Here is a 24,396-nt window from a genome sequence, read left to right as displayed (position 1 = left end):
AATTCCCTCCCCAAGTAATCCGGTTCATACGTTTCTAAACTTATCTGACGGCTGGGAAACGTTTACAGGCATTACACTTCTACACGTTCCTTTAGAAAGAAAGTGCCGCGGAGCCTCATGTTTGTGAAATTTTAAACATTAAAGGAAGTGCTTTCAGAAGTTTTCAGAGAGGAAGTCTCGTCGGTCCGTTTCAGCTTGGGTAACAAAAATAAAAACATTGTGGCATTTTAAAGACTTAACAGATTTATTTCATTGTAACCTTTTGTGGGTTACAAGCTGCTCCCTCCGCCAAACGGAGCGCGTCTCAGTCTGTGGCCTGAATACTTACTTGAGGAGGAACATGGGGACTGAAGTTTTTATCTGTTAATCTTAAAAGTACTACCATACTTGTGGGTTTGATTTGGTTTTTCTTTTTTTAAAAAACAACAAGGCATACATTTGATAAGAGAGGTTGTAGTTTTGTATTAGCTTTTAGGAGAAGGAATCAAAATTCTAAGAAAGTATTATTTTTGTTAGGAAAACCTTAAAGCAGTGGTTCCCAACCGTGGGCCTCCAGATGTTCTTGGACTTCAACTCCCAGAAATCCTGGCCAGCAGAAGTGGTGGTGAAGGCTTCTGGGAGTTGTAGTCTAAGAACATCTGGAGGCCCAAGGTTGGGGACCACTACCTTAAAGGATGACTAATGGTGCCATTGGGAATGCCCTTTCTAGACCAGCCCACTTGGTGCTGATTTTTTCAGCACCAGATAAAAGCTCTTTTCTTTACTTGGGCACTTGAATTTATTGTTAATTGATTTTATGAATTTTAAATATTGTTGTAATTGTTGTATTCTTATTATGATGATTACTCACTTACTGCCCTGAAATCCAAGAAAGAATGAAAGGTGATATAAAAAAGTTTTAATAAATAAATTACTCAGAGTATCCAACTTTTGTGCTCTGTTAAATGTGTCTTACTATAATGTTACTATTATACATTAGAACTGGCTCCTCTATTTATGCTTAATGAGGGGAAGGGGTGTACCAATCCTGCTATTCTCTTGCCACTTGCGTTAGTAGATCATTTAATATGAGGTCTAAGGCATAATACAAATCTATTTCACTTGCACTTTGGATCAAGCTTCAAAGACATAAAAAGAGGCTTCACTTTCAAATGAAGGTCAGGTTAGTGTGCTGTATTTCACAAAAGGTCTTCCAATTGTTAGGGCCTTTCATAAACAATGTTAATACTTCATAATTTTAACACATCTTTTTTTAAATAGTTTTTTGTCATCTCCCAGCCAGAAATTACAGGGCAGATTTAAACTAAGCAGGATATGAAAGAGCCACTCCCTTTTGCTCTGGGCGAACTGCCAGTTACAGCATGACAAAGCAAAAAAAGAGCATTTTTAAAAAAAGTTTCCGGACAGAGGTCTAAAGCAGTGGTTCTTAACCTTTTTGAAAGAAACGCCCCCTTGAGCCATTGAGGAAGTTATCATCGCCCCCCTCCCCACGGTGATGATATCTTATTTATTGGTTTATTGGTTTATTTGTTTATTTGTTTATTTATTTGTTTATTTGTTTATTTATTTAAGACACTTAAATCCAATGACCCCTGAAAACAAAATTAAATTCCAAGAAAATGAAATGCCCCCCAAAAAGTAACATTTAGTGATTTAGTTGCAAGTAAATATTAAGACGCAAAAAGAAATATAAAAAGGGCATAAAAACAAATGCAGGAACTAAAAATTTCAAGACAAAAAGTCTGAAACTAAATTAAAATTGGAGGAAAATATATATTCATGCACACTGTAAAAAGGCTGCAGCCATCTTCACAGGTTTGGCTTGCTCCAGCGCCCCCCTACCGCCCCCTTCTGCTCCAGCGCCCCCATGCCGCCCCTTTTCGTTCTACCACCCCCCTGAAAAATGAAATCGCCCCCTAGGGGGCATTATCGCCCACGTTAAGAACCACTGGTCTAAAGGACTGCGGGTTTCCACACACACAGCACACATGACCACACTGTTCCTATTTCACTGTAGCAGTTCCCATAACAAGGGCATAATAATATTTAGCATTCATCTCTTTGCCTTTCAGTAATCAAAGTATTTCACATACTCCCATCTCTGCAATTCTCACCAGCAATCTTGTATGGGAGAGATAAGAGAGTTCCAGATGTTGGTCAACTGCGAATCTCATCATTCCAATATGGAGGACGATGGCAACTGAAGTTTGACAACATCTGGAAGACCATGTGATCTTCATCTGCTTTTGCTGCATTTGTCCACCACCCACAAGATAAGGTAAGACAACAGGGAAGGTATTGTTACTGCTGAGAGGTAAAGCAGGGAAGGGGCACTGACCTCAGAGTGCCGAGGACCTTCCCTAGATATTTGGCTTACTGTAGGAAGCATGATGCTGGCAAGTGGTGTCCTTTCCTCTCCAGCCACTCGAGGAGGAAGGAGAAGTGCACAGAATGTCCATTGCCAGGTCTTCCATCTCTCATAATATAATGTTCTCCACAGAGGCAGGCAGGCCCCAAAGTCAGGCCCTAAGTGGTCCTTCCTCAGTGCCAGGCCCTACTGGTGTTGGATATGATTGGGGTCATCTCAGCTTACACTGAAGAAATGCATAGCTTCGCAAGGGGAGGGATAGATACAGTGGGACCTCCTCAGGGTTGCTAGACTGTCCTTGAACCTGCACAGACCTATCTTCAGTCTAGGCTGAAATATTCTTAGGACTGCTAGTATTGTTTCCTTTTCTTCTCCTCACACTTCCTAGACTCTTTCTGAGGGAGGCCAGGGGAGACATCTTGCCTTTGTTTTTAAGGAGGCAGTCAGAACATCTCTGCATCTCCACTGCAGCTGGAGCCAGGGTGGCTTTTGTCTTTCCTGCCCAACTGTATTTTCCTAATAAGATTTCTTGTTTTCTTATTCTATTTTCTGAGATTCCAAAAAAGGGAAGTCATTTCAATTTCAGGTGCTGCTCGTTGGTGCTGATTGTTCTGCTAACACCTAGCAACTTGTCATGGGAGATGCGTCCTGCGCCTGCCACAGCACTGGTGATCTTAAAGGTCAATGAGCCTATAATTCCTGGCTTTGTGAATCCTGTGGACTAAGGCATTTTGGAGCCTGGGTGTCTATGGAAAACCAGGCCAACTGTCCCACATGCCACACTCAGAGGACACCCAACAAAGCTCTCCCCAGGGCGTTCTTGTTGATGGGGTACTGCCTAAGGCAGGTTCCCCACTCTGACTAATGGAGGGGCCAGATTTAGGTGTTGACATCAGTGGATTTCTGATCTGAATCAGAATCTCTCTTCTTCTGTTCTCAACTGTAGCTGTCCCCTTGGGGTGAGATGTGGGAGAACGTGGACAAAGGCTGCAATTTCAGATGTCCATGGCAGTAAGTCAAAATGAACTGAGTTGCAGTTGCTTTCAGTAAACCTGCATTGTAAATGCTGCCTGGCAGATTAATATCAGAGGGCTGGAGGAAGAAAAGAGAATGGGTGGAGAACAAAGCCTTCTGAACTTGAAACAAGGGATTGTGTAAGTTCTTAAAGTGCTGTGGGAGAGAAAGAAACCTACAATTTAAGCACAAAAAACTGTCATAATTAGTAATCTTCCTTGCCTCCCAAAATGCAGATCTAAGATTAAGATCTGTGTTCTCTCCATGGATCACAAGGCATTGCAACAAACAAAAGAAACCATAAGCATCATTAAAAAAAAAACCAATAACAACCAAGGACTACTTTTTTACTGGAGCTGTAGGAGTATTCAAAGACGATAGTTCCAGTCCAAGCAAAGGAAGTAAGGAAATCGCCTTGAGAAAGAAAACTTCTCTTCATGCAATGAAGAGTTTTAGCTGGTGAATCTGCATAAACCAGCATATGGCAGAAAGTAATTGTTCTGGATAAAAGGCATGCTGTATTTATTTATTGTCTGTTTATCCATTTAGGTGCCTATAGATCAGTGGTCCCCAACCTTGGGCCTCCAGATGTTCTTGGACTTCCGCTCCCAGAAATCCTGGCCAGCACAGGTGGTGGTGAAGGCTTCTGGGAGTTCTAGTCCAAGAACATCTGGAGGCCCAAGGTTGGGGACCACTGCTATAGATCATGTAAGGACAGAGGATAGATTGGGATCCACTGGTGGATCTCTAGGTTGCATACAGCATTATTTGTATCCTGTCCTGAATCTGGGGATCCCGAGCCAAAGCAAAGTCAATAAAACTGTTTATAGAATGATTTAAAGCTATTCATCAGAACAAATAGAGGTCAAAGCCCTATACCTAAGCAGTAGAAGCATGCAGTAGAGAACACATACCTACATACCTCTGCTCAACAGGTCAGCTGTTGGCATCATTCATTAGTCCTGGGCTTGTGGTTACTAGGCCAGTGGTTGCCAAGAGGAGGTCAGCCTTTGTGCCTATCAGGCCTCCAAGGGAATTTCTTACTCTCCGTGTTTAGCCAATCCCACTCCAAATTAAACCCCTTAAATTAAAAATAATATTAAAGGATGGGGAGGAGTGGCAGGGGGTGGGGGTGATGCACCCCCACTTATCTGCATGGTGGTGCCAATCCTCAGAGATACCAGGCCCTGTCTCCCTTCCAGGAGGGGGCTGCTGCCTCCACTCCCTGCACGCACCTATCAGCTGGGTGATGTATCATTTAGTAAGCTTCTTCCCATCCATTATGGAAACCAGTTTCAAAATATATGTAATAGAAGAAGGGGAGATTAAGAAGTGCCGGACAGGTTTATTTGGATAACCAAAGTTCACCGACAATTTAAGCGACAATTAAAATGAAAGCCAAATAAGGAGCCAGCCTATTTTAAGCAAGAAGCAATTAGAACAAATCAGACTCCAGTCTCTTTATTATGTATAAATATTATTGGTACACTTATTATGTATAAGTGTATAAATTATGTATAAATAATCAAGTGGGGAAAATATTTCACCTTCAACAAACAAACAAACCCATAATATACTCTTTCTTGTTCTCAGGAACCTCCGTGCAGCCTTTATTCAGCAGAGAACTAGGATAACTAAGAAGGCAAAGAGTAGGCCCAGCCTAAGACATTCAAGACAGACTGAAGTGACGTGCATGAAACTGCATTAAAGACCTTTATTTGATTTTTCTCATGGTCAAAAACTGAGCCTTTCAATTTGCAAACCAGTTCATTTTGCCTGTGTTTGTACAAAAGATAACCTAAGGCTGAAATCCTGCTTATGCCTTACTGAACACACTGGCTCCTTGACCATTATAACCTACAGAGCCTAAGAGATGTGCCTGTGATCCTGGTGTATGAATAGCAGAATTGGTCTCTGCTGTCTACCAAGACGGAATTTTAAAATATATATATATAATACAACCAGACCCTCAAGCCCACAAGATAACAGTCTCTTTTTTTAAAATGTTGGCTTTAAAAAGTATTTATTTTTTATAATAATCAATTTTTCAAGCCTAGCCAGTCTTCTGGAAGAAGCTGACTGCACGTGGTCTCCCCAGGAGTTTAAATGGCCAGAGGGCATTTTGCAAAGCACAAGGAAGTTCCTTGTTGTTTTTTTTACTGTACACCAGCATGGACAGTAAAACTGTCCAATATTTGTTAGAGCAAATATTAGTGTTAAATATCCCAGTGCAGAGAGGCCAAAGAAGCAAACTGACTAGTTAAAGGAAGGCCTTTTCAATATAGCAGCACTGGCAGGAAGAAAAGTTGTGTTTGTGTAAAAAGAGAGGTGAGGCTCAAGAGTTGACAGAGTAGCTATTTGGAATCAATTTATGTAAAATAGGGGTCCCCAACCTGGTGTTCTTGGATTGCAACTCTCACAAGCCCTAGCTAGCACAGCTGATGGCAAAGGCTTTTGGGAACTGCCATCCAAGAATACCTGGGTTACCCAGGGTCAGGAACCACTGATGTTGAGGTATCAGGTGGCCAGATGCAGAAGAAGGCAGAGCTCCTGAACCTTTAGCACTTATGTACAGAGCTTAGAAACTGCTGCTCAGAGATTTCTCTGTAATTGTAAGGGGAAATATTTGAGCTCTTAAAAACAGGTTTTAAAAAGTTTGGCTTCAAATCTGAAGGCATTCAAGAGAAGATTGGACAACCATGTGTCAGATATGCTTTGATGTGAATTCCTGTACAGAGCAAGGGGGCTGGACTCACTGGTCTTATTGGCCCCTTCCAACTCAGTTACCCTATGATTCTATGCATGTAGACTGTTTGTGGTACTAAATTAGGTTTGCCGCCTCTTTTTTTGACAGGCTCTTTATCTTTAATAACATGAGAGGAAAAACATACAGTCTTCTCCATGCTCTGCATTATTTGGTGATGCTGGTGGGTAGTGATGATTATTATGTATGATCTCATAAGGATCATGGCAACCCTATGAATTAATGACATCAAACATCTTGCTTATCTGTATATACTGAATCTGATTGACACAGATGGTTGAGAGCTCAGTTGTGTTCATTTTTTTTTTCATTTTATAGAAGAATTGTGCAGATATGAAATACCCTAAACCAACCTTCCTGAGCCCACTGGTTACAGGCTATGAATAATGGGAACTATAGATTACTACATGCAGAAGACCATAGTCTGGAAAAGGCAGCCCTCAAAGCTGTCATAAGAAGAGGAGCAGCAAAAAATATTTTAAAATATTTAAAATAAAATAAATGGGGTTGCTGTAACTAGGCTCAAACTAAAAAGAAGAGTTGGTTGTTGTGGGTTTTTCGGGTTCTTTGACTATGTTCTGAAGGTTGTTCTTCCTAACGTTTCGCCAGTCTCTGTGGCCGGCATCTTCAGAGGACAGCATTCTGTGCTCTGGTGTAGTTGGCTTGGGAGTGTAGTATTTATGGCTATGAGATAGGCTTTTGTCTTTTTTCTGTAGATGGGTGATTAGTGTGTCTTGTTGTGGGTGTATTGTTGTGCTAAGGAGAAGAGATTATCTGTCACTGTGGTTGATGCCGGCCACAGAGACTGGTGAAACGTTACGAAGAACAACCTTCACAACATGGCCAAAGAGCCCGAAAAACCCACAACAGCCATTAGATCCTGGCCATGAAAGCCTTCACAAATACATTAAAAATAAGAGCTTTCTAGGCCACAGCCTACAAACCTGCAGAGGTGCAAAACTGCAGGACTTAAACTAAAGAACAAAATAAATGGCTGCATACTATTTATTAATGTTATAAGAGAGAAATACGAGGCAGGGGAGGGCTAGGTCTGACCCTTAACTATCCAACCAGGAAGTAGATAAGGAGCCCAGAAAGGAATAAAAAGTTGCACAAAGCAAAAAGCATTGAATTGAGTGTAGTTTTTTTTCTATACCTATGTAAGCAAGGTGAAGGATGCAAAAAAGGGGGAGGGCCCCCCATCCATTGAAGGTAATTGCAGCTTTTGATATCTGTGAAAAAAGGTTCAAGACCTAACCCATTAGGCCACTTCCAAAAAAAAGGGATTTTAGATTGCCATAAAAGTTTGTCTCTTCCTATGTAACTGCCTAAGTAACTCTAAAACATATTTACAATTAAGTAAAGTTTAGAAGTTTAAAATATTTGCATGTGTCAAGAAACAACCATCAGATATAGAGAGAAGCGGTTATAACAAATCTGTCTGGAATTATGAACTGCCACACCTTTTGCACTGGGCAAATTGCCATTCACAGCATGACTGGGCAAAATCAACAACACCATTAAGTTCTCGTGCTTAAGATCTAAAGAAATAATGACCCAACTTCTGCCGGGGAAATTATGCCTGCATGAAGGTGGCCATGTCATTGGGCAGGGAAAGATTGCCATTAATCAAAGAGTTATTTCTTCAATCTGGTGTGTGTGTGTGATCACCCATGTTGCCCATAACTAGCCTGCAATCATTCTCATTGTGGTATAGTTGGATGAATCCCAAGACCAAAGCAAGAGCCCAGCAATTTCTGCCTATTGATGATGTCATTACATTATGCAGGTATAATTTACTCAACAGGATTCTTGCCAATGGTTTCTTTCCCTTTGCATTCAAAGCTAGAGCTCCCTTTCTTATGTGTAGTACTTTTACTCCAATTATGATTATGGTGATTGGACTATGTAACATTTACATGTGCCCATGCGAACATGAGGTTGAAAAAACACACTTGGGACAGGGGAATTTCTTGAGGAAGATAATCTACAGCAGGGGTATCTGGAAAGTCAATCTACATCTACTAGCGATTGGCTTCAGCAAACAAAATAAATTGGCAAAGTTGTACGCCCCTGCTTTAATAGGATAAGCAGTTTGATCCCAGGATATAAGGATTGTGCGGCTCATGTCTCAAAGCCTTCTGCAACTGCAAACATATGGAGGAAGCATCAAGCCCTGCAATTGGCAGGCCAAGGCTGATGTACATACTGGAACCCCTGCTTGAATCATCATCATCATCGTCATCATCATCATCATCATCATCATCATCATCATCATCATCATCATCATCATCATCATCATATTTTGATTGACTGTGCCTGGTACTGAAGAAGATGAAGAAGCAGGTCAATTCTGCCATATGGTGACCATTTTCAGGTATATTATTCCTTCTGGGGGCTCCCTGGGACTGTACAGTTTGCCCAAGACCATACAGGCTGGCTCTTTTCCCTGTAGGTACAGTGGCGGGGGGGGGGGAAGGTCAAACTCACAACCTCTGCCTCCACAGCCAGATACCTAAACCACTGAGCAAGAATTTTTCATCTGGTATCCTTCAGGTCAGAGCTTGGATAAGTTAGTTTTTGAACTGCACATGGCCCTACTGACTGGACTATTCTGTGAGTTGCAATCCAAAGAAGTCATGTTTCCCAATATGTGCTTCACTTAATTGAAACCCATGCATTCACTAATGCTCTAAGTCCATTAGGGTTGCTACTATGTGTCATCAAATTAGCTCTGATGTATGGTGGGTGACCCTATGAATGAGCGACCTCCAAAATGTCCTATCCTCGACAGACCTGCTCAGCTTCTGTAAACACAAGGCTGTGCCTTTCTTCATGAAAGTTGACCCATCTCATATTCCATCTTCCTCTTTTCCTGCTACTTTCAACTTTTCCTGCATTATTGCAAAGGACTGCAAGCAATTTCTGTAGGGGTATGTTTCCAGATCCTTCAAGTGCACTAGAAATTAGAAGGTTTGACTGCCAAGGAGACTTGTAATTATACACAACCTATCTCACCAGGTTATCGTGAGGATAAAATAGCTGGAAGGAGAATCATGTGCCAAAAAACGTGTGCCTTGGACTTCTTTGAGGAATGAAGGGCTACAAATGTAGTTAATAACGAACAACAAATACAGGAACAATTTATACCATACATCTTTGAAAATTGTCACAAGTGAAGTAGCTTTAATCGAAGATACAATCCTTCTCACTGTATGACCTTAGCTTCTAGGCAGCCTAACAGCCAACAAGGAAGTAATCTAACAGAATAACTGGATGGGTTCTTTATAACTTGGCAGAAAAGATGCAAATCTTTGTATTTGCATATACTGGAATATAATTGCCTTACCTGTTTGGGCAAGTTGAAGAGCACAAAAGGAAACAAACATGGATTTGAACAAATCTTTTACTTACTTTGAAAAGAAGGGAATGAAGCATTAAATACCACAAATAACATGCAGTTGGGAAAGAATATGGAAATGGCAACTGCTTCAAAATGCACCCACCAAGATGCTGACTTGTGCAAACTGCATGGAATGCACTGTACTACCTAAAGACCACTTGTTAGCATTCAATTCTTCAAGGAAACCTCTCTGGTTTATGAATATGAGATATTATGCTTTTCTATCCATGATTCAGAATGCCAGGAAATGGCCTAATATTGCTGCACAATATTGTGCCCACATTGCCAGCAGGAAAAAGGATGCCAAGCCTTACATGGCAAAGGATGGACTGAATATTGACAATACCAATGACAGCCGTCAAGATGGTCTACAAGATAACCATCTTGTACTCACTGCCATTCACAAAGGATACCAAGCAGGGGAAAATCCTGACTCCTTTTTTCATGAGTTAACCACTTCTTACCCAAATGCAAAGCAAGGCTGATCCAAGCCCAGTTTAAAAGTTTAAATTTTTTATATTCTCGAAGGCTTTCACGGCCGGGATCTGATGGTTGTTGTGGGTTTTTCGGGTTCTTTGGCTGTGTTCTGAAGGTTGTTATTCCTGATATTTCGCCAGTCTCTGTGGCTGGCATCTTCAGAGGACTGGATAGAAACTCTGTCCCTGCTCTGTCCATGTTTGGGTTGCCTCCATATTTGGAATTGTCTTGTAGAATGTTGATTTGCTCTCCATCCCAAAATAATTGCTGTACTCTTGTGTGAGCAATAATTACTAATATTCATTGACAGTTGTTCCAGTGATCCTTTTCTCAGGGTGTTCCTGCCATTAAAAGCCAATGGTGATCATGACAGTGAGGATGATAGAAAGATGTATGTGTTATCCTCTCTGGGGAATAGAGTGCTAGAATTGGTTGATAGAGTCTCATGTTGGACTTCCATGCCCCAAAATGACCAAAACAGTGGCTGGCCCTTCCTGCAAAACCTAATGAACCTCCTTGTTAAGATTCAGCAAGTTTATCCTATCTGTTTAGGTAAGCTTTTGCAAATGAAGCAAGACATGGAATGAATATCTTGAAAAATTCCTGTGAAAACAGCCAAAATCCTATTAGTTCAATCTGCTTGCATATCTGCACAGACATAAATTTCAGTGACAAATTGCTCTAAATTAAGACATCAGTGCAAATATATGCTCTCACACCCCATTTATGTGATTCAGTGCATGACAGCAAATGTCTAAGCTGCCTTTTAAATTTTGCAATAATCACACTTGTAATTTGGTCTTGCACCTGTGTAGATACGAAACAGTTCCAGCCAGTGTTTCTAAAAATACATTAACATGCCCTTTCAAATAAGTTTCAATTTAAAAAAACCCATTTGTCATGTGAGTAATGCGACTTCCTTCCCCATTATGATGCTGCTTCCGAAATATGACTCCATTATACTCTTGCTACAAAAAAGTAACTCATTCAAGTAACTACGGTGATTTCCCAACTTTGTTTAAAATAGAGGGTAAGTAAAATAAAAACAAAGCAGAAGGTAAATCCAAGAGGAAGCAAAGAAAATATTTGTTTGTTTGTTTGGCTTTTATATTGCCCATCTAGATGGAACTACTCTGGGCAATTTACAGTTGAAAAAGGCAATAAAATTAAAATAATCAATAAGAAGAATAAAACAAGCCAAAAACACGAGGGAAAAAATTAAGTAGTGGCAGGAGAGAAGGCCTGCCCAAAGAGCCAGGTCTTCAGTTTACTCTTTAAAAACTCGCAGCGAGGGGGCCAGGTGGCTCTCAAATAGGAGAATGTTCCAAAGGTGAGGGGCCACCGCCAAGAAGGCCCTGTTTCTAGTTTATTCCTTCCAATCCTCTCTCAGAGGTAAGCCCCTCACCTGCCCAGTCTGGCTAGAATGAGTGACATGGGTAGAACTAGGTGGAAGAAGGCGCTCTGAGAGGTATAGAGGTCCTAAACCATTTAGGGCTTTATATGTAAACATTCGAACCTTGAAATTGATGCGGAATCTACTGGGTAACCAGTGTAAGATGGCCAGAGTGGGGAAAATATGATGATATTTTTTCACCCCAGTTAGTAATCTGGCCACTGTGTTCTGGACCATTTGAAGTTTCCAAATCAATCTCAAGGGAAGCCCCATGTAGAGTGCATTGCAGTACAGTGGGGTCTTGACTTAAGAACGGCTCGAGTTAAGAACATTTTGACTTAAGAACCACTCTCATAGGAAAATATTGACTTGACTTAAGTACTTAGATTTGAGTTAAGAACTGAAAAAAAACCCACGTGGGAGGCAGGGAAAGTGCAAAATGTGAACTTTCAGTTAACTGTTGGCCAGTGAAAAGGGTGCCTGTCTGCTTCCTCACTCCTCCCAGCGTTTAGAGAGTGGATTGGGAGACAGTCTTCGGACTGCCTGGTACTGTCCTGCCTGGACTGTATTTTCCCTGCCTTCCCTGAACCTTTCTTGACCTAAGAAAAAAAGAAACAAAATATCCCCCTCTAGTGGTCGAAGGCAGAATAGCAGCTTCCCATTAGTTTCTATGGACGGAAAAGAGCAGATACGGATCAAATGGTTTTCAATGCATTCCTATGGGATATGCAAATTTGACCTGAGGACTTTTTGACTTGAGAACCGCCTTCCAATACGGATTAAGTTCTCAAGTCAAGACCCCACTGTAGTCTAATCTCGAGACTATGAGCATGTGGACAAGAGTGGTGACCACCCCAACATCAAGATAGGAACGCAGCTGGGCAATCCGCTGAAGATGTAAATGGGCGGTGTGGACTACAGATGTTACCTGGGACTCCATGGTAAGCACTGGGTCAAGATGGACCCCCAGGCTGTGGACCACACTCTTTGTGGTGAGAGTCACTCCCCCAAAATTGAGGGAGCTTCCCAAACCACTGATAACAGGGGCGCCCACCCCTGAGACCTCTGTCCTGTCTGGGTTCAGTCCATACTCCTGTATCCATTGCAGAACAAACCCCAGGCAGCGCTCAAGGGGCATAATGGCATCCACTGCTGATGGGAAAAAGGAGATATAGAGCATACTGATGACACAAGGCACCAGACCTCCGGATAACCCCACCCAGCAGCCTCATGTAGATGTTAAACAGCACTGGAGAGACGATTGAGCCCTACAGGACCCCACAACTGAGGATCCATGGGGCTGATACATTCTCCCCAAGCTGGACTCTCTGAGAATGATCCTCCAAGAAGGAACGGAGCCAGGCAAGAGCCAGACCACCGATCCCCAACTCAGAGAGCCTCCCCAGGAGGATACCGTGGTTGACGGTATCAAAGGCAGCTGAGGTGTCAAGGAGAACCAACAAGGACATTTTGCCTGTCGGCCTCCCTCGGTAGGTAATCTAGCAGGGCGACCAATGCTGTTTCCATACCGTGGTGCAGCCTGAAGCCCAACTGAAACAGATCCAGGGCACTGGTTTCATCCAAAAGGGTCCTGAAGCTTATCAGCCACCACCCTCTCTACTACCTTGCTAAGGAAAGAAACATTGGCGACAGGCCTATAATTGTCAATCTTGTCCATTGCCAAGCTCGGTTTCTTCCTAATGGGCCTCATGAGCATCTCCTGGAGAGACCATTAATTATTGCAGTGGCCCATTCGATTGCCACAGGCCTGGCTGCTTTGATTAGCCAGGCCGGGCAACAGTCAAGGGAGGAGGAGGTGGCACAACAGCGATCAAGCACTTTGTCCACTTCTACTGACGTCACAGGCTGAAGCTGAGTAATTCTCATTGGACAAGGCGGTGCGCTGGATGTCTTGGCTCGATCTACTGTTTTCAAATAGGGGTTAGGTCCTGACGGATGGCCTCCACTTTAGATTTAAATAATGCTGCAAATTGGTCAGATGAGATGCTAAGGGGATGCCAATTGTTATGACCAATTCCGGATAGACTGCATACTATACAGACAGCGAAGCAAACTTTCCTGGCAGCCTTCACTTTGGCAAGGTAAAGGTTAGACACGATCCTAGCAGCTTTCAGTTTATTCTCCATCAGGTACTGCCTCCAAATGCTCTCCAGCCTTCTCCTGCTCCACTTCATAGCTCGCAGATGATGGTCAAACCAGGGTGCTGGTCAAGCTCTGTGCCGGAGTTGGCATTTAGGAGTGACCGTGTCCACAGCCCTGGTGGCAGCGGCAAACCAGCCGTCAGCCAGGGCCTGGACAATAGTGCCACCCAGATCAATCGGAATCCCTTGCATGGAATCCTGGAATTCTATAGGATCCAGTAGCCTATGGGGGTGGACCATTAAAATAGGTCCCTGCTCCCCACGGGGAGGGAGGGCCATGGTGAGGTTGCATTTTATTATTAAAGAAATATCTTTTAAAAGAAATTGTAATCGTTCCTATAAGTGCTGTGTAAGTTTACTTAAGATTGCAAGCTAAGTATGCTGTCAAAGGGGAATGCTTAACTAATTGCCTCAGTGCATATTGTTTTTAAACTTTCACTCACCCACGCATGCATATATCTGTCAACTGAGGCCAGTATCCTATGCACAATGAAACAGGCCAGAATTCACAGAGGTTTATGCCAAATCCTGCAAATCTCTAAGATGTGGCAAATCTTTTTGTGTTTTTTTTTTCCTGCAAGTTTATGCTCGTGGGAAAGCTAGCTGGATAGCTCAGTGGATTAGGGATCTGGCTGTAGAGTCAGAGGTTGTGAAGTCAATTCCCCACTGTGCCTCAAGGGAGAAGAGCCAGCCTGTGTAGCCTTGGGCAAGCTGCACAGTCCCAGGGAGTCCCCAGAATAAGGGAATGGTAAACCATTTCTGAGCATTCTCCACCTAGGAAACCCTGAAAAGGGTCATCGAAAGTCAGAATTGACTTGATAGCTCATGATGATGATTACTATGGCCGTGGAAAAGGAAATCCCCTTGCCCCAAATCTTTCACTTTCAGTTACCTGCCTTTCCTTGTTCTTTTCCTCAGCAATTTCCAGTAGAAAACAGTTTTGGGGTGGGATGGGGAAATAAAAATAAAAAACTGAGGGGAAAGTGCCGCTATATGGATTTCTGTCACTGATATGCCAAAGCACATTATTCCATGAAATGACTCGACAAACAGAAATGCATCTTGAGTGGGAGTGGCATTTCTGAGGATTTGCCAGCCAACAGGAGTGTTAAGCATATTATCTGTGCTGGAAAAAGGGGGGTGGGTGGGCTGGCAAGCCACAGGAGTGTTTATCAAGAGAAGCTTAATTAATCAAATCCAGTGAGCATAAACATAAGCATTCAGCAGGTGCCCAAAGGTTTCACAGATCAGCTACTTCTTAGTACAGGCTCCATGGTGAAAATGAAAGCCAACAGACACTGACACAAGAATGAATGAATAAATCAATGAATAAAGGTGCTCCTGGATGATAAAAACAAATTAAATCTGGGGTAAATGGAACCTAGCATTAAGGACAACCCAAAAATCATGGCATCTGTGCATTATCAAGCCTGACGCAATGAACAGGGAGATATTCAGATGGGGAAGCATGCATGGCAATACATTCAAATTTTACATTTGGACAATATTTTTATTGGCATTAATAAGTCACAAAAGAATATATAACTTTTCACATTTCTCAGGACTCTTCATCAGGCCAAGACAAAATGCAGCCCATACATGCAAGCTTTCTTGACATTTTGGTGGGTCCTGCACAGAACTACCTGACTAAGGCTGTCCAATCCTTCCCAACCCTCCACTTAACCTTTGGTGTTCATGGAAACCCACATGCTACAAGCAGGCTTCTTGAATTCATGTTGTATTACCCATGTGCTTGCTTGTGTTACTGAACAGTTACCAGAGGCTTGCTTTATTCAAAGATTAATTAGCCATTGTTAAATGTATTGCAGATTGCCTTTTCTGAATCTTAGTCTTTCAGCCTGAGATTTAGCCAGGATCTGGACAAATGAAGATGGGGAATAGGTGTGCAAATAAGGCTTTTATATGTAACAGGTAACCATAGTTTTCTGCCATGAACTTACTGTACATGGTCCTCTCTTCCGTCTCCCCTTTTATGTTCATAAGAGCACAGAGAGTCTATTTATTTTAGCTCAGTTTTTAAATTAACCAGAATTCCCCGTTTCGTCTGGATTGTTGTGTGGAACATCTATTAGGTGAAATCCAAAGAAAAACAAAACAAAACAAGAGAAAAACATGTGGCACCTTAAAGACTAACTATTATATTTTAATGTGAGCTTTTGTGGACAAATCCACTTAGTCGGATATATGGAAAAAATATTTTAATTTTATATATATTTTTTATCCCTCTCTTCCCCCCACCTTGAATTTACCGATATCTCCTTTCCTGTCAGCCTTCACCAACTCACACCCACACCCAACTTCTCCCCCACCCCTTTTGCGCTGCATAGTTATCTGTTTTCTATCTCCTCTAGGAATGTTTACATTACAATATGACTTAAAACCAAACATAAGGTAATAGTTCCCCTTAATATTTAGTCCAGTCATGTCTGACTCTAGGGCGTGGTGCTCATCTCCATTTCCAAGCCATAGAGCCAGCGTTTGTCCGAAGACAGTTTCTGTGGTCACGTGGCCAGCGCGACTACACACGGAACGCCATTACCTTCCCACCGAGGTGGTACCTATTTATCTACTTGCATTTTTACATGCTTTCAAACTGCTAGGTTGGCAGGAGCTGGGACAAGTGACAGGAGCTCACTCCGTCGTGTGGATTCGATCTTAACGTCTGCTGATCTTCTGACCTTGCAGCACAGAGGCTTCTACAGTTTAACCTGCAGCGCCACCACGTCCCTAAAACTAAACATAGGCCATAAATTACTGCACGTGAGATGTAACCACACACCTGAGCCAATGAATGTTTAAAAATGTTTTACTTGTGAATTTGGAATTTCATCTAGTTTTTCATGTTTCTTTTCCATATGTCTGACGAAGTAGACTTGTCCACAAAAGCTCATATTAAAATGTAATAGTCTTTAAGGTGCTATGTGATTTTTGTCTTGTTTTGTTTTGTTTCTTTAGATTTTGCCTGATATACTTGCACAGACTAACACGGCTATCTCTTCTAAAACTACAATTGTGTGGAACAGGCACTCTGATTTGCAGACTGGCTTTGGTTTATTTCGATTGTAATTAACATAAAGACTCTTTATAACTGATCTTAACAATCACAGAATCACAGAGTTGGAAGAGACCACAGGGGCCATCGAGTCCAACCCCGTGCCATGCAGGAACTCCATCAAAGCACTCCCGACAGATGGCCATCGAGCCTCTGCTTAAAACACCTCCAAAGAAGGAGACTTCACCACACTCCGAGGCAGCATATTCCACTGCCGACCAGCTCTGACTCTCAGGAAGTTCTTCTTGAGATTCAGGTAGAATCTCTTTTCCTGTCGTTTGAAGTCATTGCTCCTTGTCCTAGTGTCTGGAGCCATGGAAAACAAACCTGTCCCTTCCTTGACATGACATCCCTTCAAATATTTAAACATGGCTATCATGTCCCCTTTTAACCATCTTTTTGTAAGGCTAAACATTCCCAATTCCCTAAGCCGCTCCTCGTAGGACATTGCTTCCAGACCTTTGACCATTTTGGTCACCCTCCTCTGGACACTTTCCAAGTTGTCAACATCCTTCTTGAATTGTGGTGCCCAGAACTGGACACAATACTCCAGGTGAGGTCTGACCAAAGCAGAATAGAGTGGTACTGTCACTTCCCTTGATCTAGACACTATACTCCTATTGATGCAAACAAGAATTGCATTGGCTTTCTTGGCAGCCGCATCACACTGCTAACTCATGTTCAGTTTGTGGTCTACCAAGACTCCTAGATCCTTTTCACAGGTACTGTTGTCTAGCCAGGTGTCTTCCATCCTGTATCTGTGCAGTTCATTTTTCCTGCCTAGGTGTAGGACCTTACATTTTTCACTGTTGAAATTCATTTTGTTAGTTTTGGCTCAGGATTCTAATCTGTCAAGGTCATTTTGAATTTTAATCCTGTCCTCTGGAGAATTAGCAACCCCTCCCAATTTGGTATCATCTGCAAAATTAATCAGTATACTCTCTATTCCTTCATCCAAGTCACTGATAAAGATGTTGAATAGCACAGGGCCTAGAACAGAACCCTGAGGCACCCCACTAGTTACCTCTCTCCAGGATGAAGAGAAGCCATTGGTGAGTATCCTTTGGGTTCGGTCAGTCAACCAATTACAAATCCACCGAACAGTAGCACTGTCTAGCCCACATTTTACTAGCTTCCTTGCAAGAACATCATGGGGAACTTTGTCAAAGGCCTTACTGAAATCAAGATATGCTACATCCAAGGCATTCCCTTCATCTATCAAGCCTGTAACTCTACCAATAAAAAAGATCAGATTAGTCTGGCATGACTTGTTTTTGAGAAACCCATGTTAGAATTTTTCTGGGAATTGATGTCAGGCTGACTGGGCAATAATTATTTGGGTCTTCTTTTTCCCCCTTTTTGAAGATAGGGTCAACATTTGCCTTCCTCCAGTCTGAGGGGACTTCTCCTGTTCTCAATGATGAATTAATTTTTACTTGAGATGGGCAAATCTGTTTGCGGTTTTCTGGAAGCTGTAGACTAAGAAAGTAACTTTGCCCTTTTGGACTTCACTAATGGCTAATGACAAAAATGAATAATGTGAGCTAGTATTTCAAGCTCTGCTTTAATTTGGCATTTCTAAACATCCTTATGTACCAAATTTTTATTGGAAACCCTAGAACTTAATTTGTAACTTTTCCTAAGCTCTGGGTACAAAAGTGTACAAGGAAACAAGATTGAAACTTACAGATTATTGAAAATTACAAATGATTTTTCAGAATGGATGTTGTGACATTATGTTGCTGTCAAAACGACAGCAAAACCCAGGAAGATGGTGTCATGTCTCTCCAAGGTTAAAAAAAACACACATTATGAATGGGATGTTTGAAAGTGGCATTTGTCATAGTCAGCTGAGCACTACCATAAAGCATCCCTGCCATCTGCCTTGATCGCTTTGTACATGATTCTGGGTTATTTCCGGACGGGTGTACAGGGATTCTGTTTGTGCAGCTCCAATTAAAATTAATGGAGATGTTTTCATGCAATGAAATAAATGATCCTTTGACCTCAGGACATTTCTGAGAGTATCCACAATGTAAATTACAAACACCTAGCTGTCAAACAGGACTTGGACAAATGAATCCTGTATTTCTTGAATATTCTCATCTCATTCTGTTTTTGCTTGTTTTGTTTTGTTTTAGAAGAGGGTGTTACTGTTGCTTTTAAGGATCAGGAGTAAAATCAGGGAAGACAGGATTCCCATTTCCTCATGGGAAAATAGCAAATCATAATAGATGGTGGAACACTGGATGCTGCCAGTGCAATAGAACAGTAAGAGCAGTGGTTCTCAAACTTGATTCCCCATATGTTCTTGATACGTTCTTCACTGTGCTAGCTAGAGTTGTAGCTAGCTGAGAGTAGTAGTCCAAGAACATCTGGGGACCCAAGTTTGGGAAGCACTGGTTAGAGAGTACTGGAATGGGACTTGGCATACTTTATTAAGTTGGTGGCAGTTACTCAATTCCAGCTTGACCTACTTTATAGGGACATCTAGATGATAAAATGAGCAGCAGAAAAGCCATGCACGCTGCCTTAAAGTCTTTGGATTGGCAGGATAAACATTTAATTAATTAATTAATTGATTGATTGATTGATTGATTGATTGATTGATTGATTAATAATCATATCAGACTGTTTGTCCATGTATTCAGTATTAACTACTTTTTCAGTGGTACCAGCTCACCAGTGTCTCAGGCAAAGATCCAGCACATCATCTTTTAAATTCAGGTACTCCTCACTTAACAACCTACCTGTTTAATGACTGCTTGGATTTACAACCCTTTACGACCCATGTCTTCACCATGCCCTTCTCAGTGACATCTGATTATTATTCCTTTATACACTGCTCTTGCTCCTCAATTGACCTGTTCACTTAACAACCTAGTCGTAGGAACAGAACTCAGTCATTAAGTGAGGAGTGCCTCTAGTGGGTTGAACACATGCATGCAAAGCGTATGTTCTACTAATGGGCACCAATCCTTTTCCTAACGTATCTATAGCTCATCAATGGACTACTGGCCAATTTTCTTGTTGGAAAGCAAGCATTTGCTGTTACTGGGATTCTTCCAAAGAACACTTAACTCAGTGAACCTTGGCCGAATCGAAATGGTACTTCTTGCGTACTTCAGCAAAAGTATGTACTTGGGGCCACTCAACACAGTTATTTATGCCTTATCTTTCAGAGAGACTGTGTTATGCACAAACATTTGTGTGTGACTAGACAGGCAAATCAAAGCAGGATGGAGCAGACTAAGTAAGGTCACTTCAGGTTACAGAGAGGTGTAGTACGCTGTCTAGGGGAGGCGGGGCATAAATTGAATGAATAAAATAAATAAATAATAAATTTGGTGTGATCCTTGCATTCAGATGCAAGGATCAGATGGTTTCAGGTCAGGGAACCACACGGCAATTCAAGCAACCCTATTTGGCCCTTCCTCCCTTTAAACAGAAAGGAGGAAACCAGGGGGAAAAAAATAATTTTAAAAATCCCCCTCCTTGTTGCTTCCTGCCACTTTCTTATTCTAGGAAGAAGCTTTCAATCAAAACAAATCTAAAAGGCATGCTGCTTTGCAAGGCTTTAAAAGCACACCTTTGTTTCCTGTCTCTCCCCTTCCCCACTCCACAGAAGAGCAGAAGTTTTCTATTTCCCAATATCATGAAGCAGCTTAAGCAGACAGCTTAAGCCAGCCACCTTAGTTCATTCCCAGTACTCACACCTTCTGGGACCGAACCAAAACAAAACAACCCTACCTGCACCAAAAGAGAAAAGAGAAAAAGCCACCAACAGAGAGCCAAAAAGGCACAGGCAGGCAGGCATCAATGATGGGCTAGTTTGTGATGGTCCATATATTATATGGTTGCTGGGAATAAGAGGGAACCAGCCTCCCAGATTGGATCAAACAATGGGACAAAATCCCAGCCTGCATGACCACAATGGTCAGGGATGATGGAAGTTGTAGTCTGAAAACACCAGGAGAACCACAGGTTTCTCAACCCTGTTCTAAGGCACATAACACTTATTTAAGATGGGATTTTGCAACAACTCTGTTACCCCCTCTTCTTTTAGCTCTCCTAACAGCATTCTCTTTGCTTACTGTAACCAGGTGTCCACATGGAGACTCAAAGTGGGACCAAAGGTGCTTCTAATACATATGTAATTTCCACTGTATAGATTAAGCTCTTGGTCTTTGTTGATCTTCCACTTGGCAGATGGAGCACAAACTACAAAGCCAGCTATACAGGTTGTGATCATCATTTCATTCTCTTCCCATTTAGGACATATTTTTGTGCCATTAAGTATAATTGGCTTCCATTTGTAATGTTAGCCTCCCCATTAAAATGAAGACCAAATGCTATTTTTACATAGTGCAACAGCACTTATCTATGGAAAAAGAAAGAGGGTGGAAAAACTCCATACATTTTCTATTCCTGCCTTTTATGTGTACAGAACTAACTGTACATGATAAGCCTTTGGAAGCTTTTAACTGCCCTCTTTGACTGTTTATATAAATGGGGGTTAAAGTCTCCTTTGCAATCAAATATGGAAACAATGTAATCAAATGAACTTGTGTTCTGCATAGATTTGCTTAGATGCAGAGGCTTCTTTTTATTATATGGGGTATGTTATCTCAAGATAGCCTTCTCCATTTTCAGATACATTGAACTGAAACTTCCATCACCATCTAAGCATATCTCTGATTATTGAAGCACTCAACTACAAAAAGCAGCCTTCTGTTTCAGTAACGCATCTGGCAAATTACTCAGTAAAGAGTCTTGTGGACTTTAAACACTAATAGATTTAGTATGGCGCTAATAATGTCGGTAATCTTTCACAAGTGTCTACTTCATTAGATGCATCACATGCTCCATGAAAGCTTCATGCCATAAAGAATTTCTAAGGTACCACAAGGCTGTGGGTTTTTTCCTCCTGTCTTTCCTCAGACAGACTAACGTGACGGCTTTCAAAAGAAGTAGAATATGTATCAACAAAAATCCTTTTGTGTAGCTATACATATGTGAAAGCATCAAGGTAAGAAATCACCATAGATATCATGAGTTCCACACTGAGTCAGTATGCAAAAGATAGGATCCATGGTGATTTCTTAACTCAAGACAACTCAAAGAGTAAAGCCATTTGTTATATGCAATTATAAGCAGGTAAGAGGATTTTGGCCATTGTGTCAATTCTTCATTGTCCAACCTCAGATTTGTAAGGGCATTTTCATATACGAAGCTTAAAGAAGCTTCTGCTTATGTTGACCAGAATTAGGCCCTACCATGAGGCAGTTCTGGACACAACACTTAAAGAAAAATGCCAACAAACTGGAGCAATGAATCTAGGTGTTCAGGTGGTAGATTAGGAGGGATGTTGAACCACACACTCCCTCCATTGCAAGGGAATCAAGAGGCATCATGGCAGATGCTCAAGTCTTCTAGCCATGCATAGAAACTGTGTAGCATTCCAAGCTCCCCCATAAATGCTACTGAGAGAGACAGCATCTGGAAGAGCTCCCTGGACTACCCACTTCCTTGATATCTTCTTCGTATGGCACCCTCAAAGCAAGACAGCTATCCAGGTGTTCTTCAGTGCCATGCAGACCCAAATGCCTGGTTCTGAGAGTGGAGACTTTTGTCAGACCCAGGTGTTGTGGCCTGGGTGTTGTCAGGACTCATTCAGACAGAGGTAAGCATCTGATCGTGGCTGCTTCTCTTGAGAGCCACTTGCACTCTGTATCATTCAGAGGAGGATGGATGCCAACAAAGCCAGGGAAGGTTAGCTTTCAGATCCTGCTGTAGCAAAGAGCTCTTGAATGTTCTTCAAACATTACACTTGCAAAGATGAATAAACAAGTCTCATGGACAAGCTATAAAAAGTTTCATAACCAGCTTCCTTAACTATTTGATTTTTTTGCTTTCAGGGAGAAATGGGCAAGTCAGGCTTTAAGTCTGTTAAAGTAAGGGAAAGTCTATTTCCTTCTCTTAAGCTGTTTCCCCTTCCGCAACAGGATTTCCCCGAGGACTCATGGCTAAGCAATCAAACTTGCAAATTATGACCCTGTTTATCTTCAAATGAACAAGTATTCTAAATACAAGATACACGATTGTGTTATGACAGACAACTTGGATTACACAAGCTATATCTGTGAAGATTCTCAGTCATCTAGGTGAGGCTATCTGGAAGCTGAGTCATGGCAACTGGACTTCTTTCTTGTTAGGTTGAAATGATGGACGAGTTGCGAAATGTTTCAACCTAACAAAAAAGAAGTCCAGTTGCCATGACTCAACTTCCAGGTGCGTTACACAAGAAAGCACTCCTTAAAAAAAAAAAAAAGAGTACTAAACATATTGATTACTGTGGTTTTATCCCAAGTAGCAACACTAATGAAAATGGATTTAACTCAAAAATGGGGAGTAGGTTGTCCCTCCAGATTTGCTGGACTCCTGTTCTGCTCTCTGGTGCTCCCATTATTGACCAGGGATGGGGACTCAAGTCGTGGGACTCACTGTCTTGTCAGAATTAAGTCACACCAGTGACTTGACTTGGGCTTGACTTCCCTCCCCCCCAATGACTTGGACTCGATTTGTGACTTGGAACCGACCCACTCCTCCCTTTTTTTTCTGGGGGTGGGAACAGGGACTCAGACTTGGGCCTTGGGACTCAGGACTTGCAACCAAAGATTCAGATTGGGTACCAAAGTCTTGGGCTTTGACTTGGGACTCAGACCCAAAGATTCGCCAAAATCCCCGCTATTAAGAGGGAGGGCATATTTCCCACCCTTTGTTCAGTCCTTCCCTTCCATCCCCATGTCGCAGTGCGTCCCCACTGGGTTGTGCCATTCATAGGGCTGGTAGTGGCTCCAACTCTCAAAATTCTCGAATAATTCCCTAGGCTGAAGTCGGGGAGATCCTGCCCATAGGCACAAACCAACAGACCCCTACATTTCATTCATCTGTCACAGGCCCTCTCTTCCAGGCCATCTCGGAACTACTTCTTGTGACAAAAGAAACGGCCCAAGTACTTCTTAGGAGGCCATAATTCTTTAGGGCTGCCATATAAAGAGCACAATAAGCAAAACCACACTGTTTACAAAGGCCTAGGCCTCTCAAGAAGCACTGGGTCAGCTTGGTGTTTTTTTATTTTTAAGGGAAGTCAGCCCAAGAGAGCCTGTTCTAGGTGAGTGAACTGTAGACATGTGCAGGTATCTGCAGATGTGTGTTTATAGGCAGCAATTCCTGGAATTCTATCTGGGGAATTCTGGGAGTTGGGATTTTAAAAAAAACACCCAAGTAGCACAGCCCTAGTCTCTAGTTCTGTAGTTGCTGTCATTTCTGCAGGCTAGGTAGGTGGAAATAGTGGTCCCGTTTGATCATTTTTTGAATGAAGATTTTAAAAAGTACATCACTGGAATTGTGTGTAATAGATCTTTCAGACTACAGTCCTATACACACTTATTTGGCTGTAAGTCCCATTGATGATTTTGGCTTTAAGACATTCTCAGTCCATCCGAGGGCAATACACACATTTCACTTCAAAAGATAAGTCCTGTTCACCCTCCCCCCACTGTATCAAGGAGTCCTCTGGACTCTGACACAACTATAGTAGCTTACGACAATATGAGCAGGACACATTAGACTGAGAAACACTGAACAGAATAAAAGATAAATCTCCTGGTACTTCTGATCTATGCACGTTCATAGCCTCCCAACATTTGCAGAAAAGGAAAATAAAACATTAGGAGATC

The 24,396-nt window shown here is 42.0% G+C and overlaps 1 protein-coding gene and 1 long non-coding RNA gene across 2 annotated transcripts in view; one reads left to right on the top strand and one right to left on the bottom strand.

The window, feature by feature from the left end:
• The window catches only part of TXNRD1 (thioredoxin reductase 1), a 70,690-nt gene that overhangs the window by 40,257 nt on the left and 6,037 nt on the right, over positions 1-24,396 (bottom strand). The gene's annotated exons all lie outside the window — the stretch shown is intronic.
• LOC144583114 (uncharacterized) lies at positions 1,981-24,384 on the top strand. The gene is made up of 3 exons (XR_013536717.1): positions 1,981-2,278; positions 4,976-20,895; positions 21,308-24,384. It is a non-coding gene; the product is annotated as an uncharacterized LOC144583114 (long non-coding RNA).

Source organism: Pogona vitticeps, chromosome 5 (genome assembly GCF_051106095.1).
Source record: "Pogona vitticeps strain Pit_001003342236 chromosome 5, PviZW2.1, whole genome shotgun sequence".
Taxonomy (NCBI): Eukaryota; Metazoa; Chordata; class Lepidosauria; order Squamata; family Agamidae; genus Pogona; species Pogona vitticeps.
The sequence above is the reverse complement of the archived record's forward strand: the minus strand, read 5'-3'. Positions and strand labels throughout refer to the sequence as shown.